At 41.2% G+C, this 901-nt stretch overlaps 1 non-coding gene across 1 annotated transcript; it reads left to right on the top strand.

The window, feature by feature from the left end:
• The first annotated feature begins 327 nt into the window (after window positions 1-327).
• On the top strand, window positions 328-434 carry LOC127077494 (small nucleolar RNA R71). The gene has a single exon (XR_007787296.1). It is a non-coding gene; the product is annotated as a small nucleolar RNA R71 (small nucleolar RNA).
• Window positions 435-901: the final 467 nt, after the last annotated feature.

Here is a 901-nt window from a genome sequence, read left to right as displayed (position 1 = left end):
CCACATAAGTCGCAGCTTGGGGCTACGGTATCCACGATGGTCGTGGGAGTTATGGTCAAACTTTCAATCTTTTAAATTAGGGTGTCTACCTTAGCATTGACGTGATCTATGCCATTGACTTCGTACATTCCTCCTTTTGGTTGAGGCTTCTCTATAGAAGTGCACTCCTCTCCATATTGGTAGAGATTTTGTGTCATATTTTTAATAAGTTGATAGGCTTCTTCATATGGTTTATCCATTATAGCGCCGCCAGCTACAACGTCTAGGTTTAATTTGGTGTTATAGGAGAGACCACCATAAAAGGTGTGGAGAATGAGCCATGGTTCAAGCCCATGATACGGGCAAATCCTTAGCATGTCCTTATATCTCTCCCATGCTTCAAAAAGTGACTCGTTGTCTTTTTGCCTAAATCTGTTAATTTGGCTTCTTAGCATAGTCGTTTTACTAGGTGGGAAATATCTAGCTAAGAATACCTTCTTTAATTCGTCCCATGTAGTTATGGAATTGGACGGTATAGACTGGAGCCAAGTTATAGCTCTGTCTCTTAAAGAAAAGGAAAAAGACGTAATCATATCGCCTTGGGATTAACACCATTAGCTTTCATTGTATCTGCATATTGTACGAACATTGACAGATGGAGATTCAGGTCATCTGTAGGGCTGCCAGAGAATTGGTTTTGTTGTACAGCTCGTAACAGCGAAGGTTTCAACTCGACATTGCTTCGGTCGATGGCAGGGGCAATAATGTTGCTGTGTGGTTCTTCCGGAGACGAGGCAACATAGTCCCTTAAAGGACGGTTAGCAGGGGAAGCCATATCTGGTTCAGGTATATTAGGATTAGGAAGGTTATATTTTAAACTGTATTTTCTGATTCAACGTCTTAGTTTAATATAACACTCGAC

This window comes from Lathyrus oleraceus, chromosome 4 (assembly GCF_024323335.1).
Source record: "Lathyrus oleraceus cultivar Zhongwan6 chromosome 4, CAAS_Psat_ZW6_1.0, whole genome shotgun sequence".
In the NCBI taxonomy this organism is placed as follows: Eukaryota; Viridiplantae; Streptophyta; class Magnoliopsida; order Fabales; family Fabaceae; genus Lathyrus; species Lathyrus oleraceus.
The sequence above is the reverse complement of the archived record's forward strand: the minus strand, read 5'-3'. Positions and strand labels throughout refer to the sequence as shown.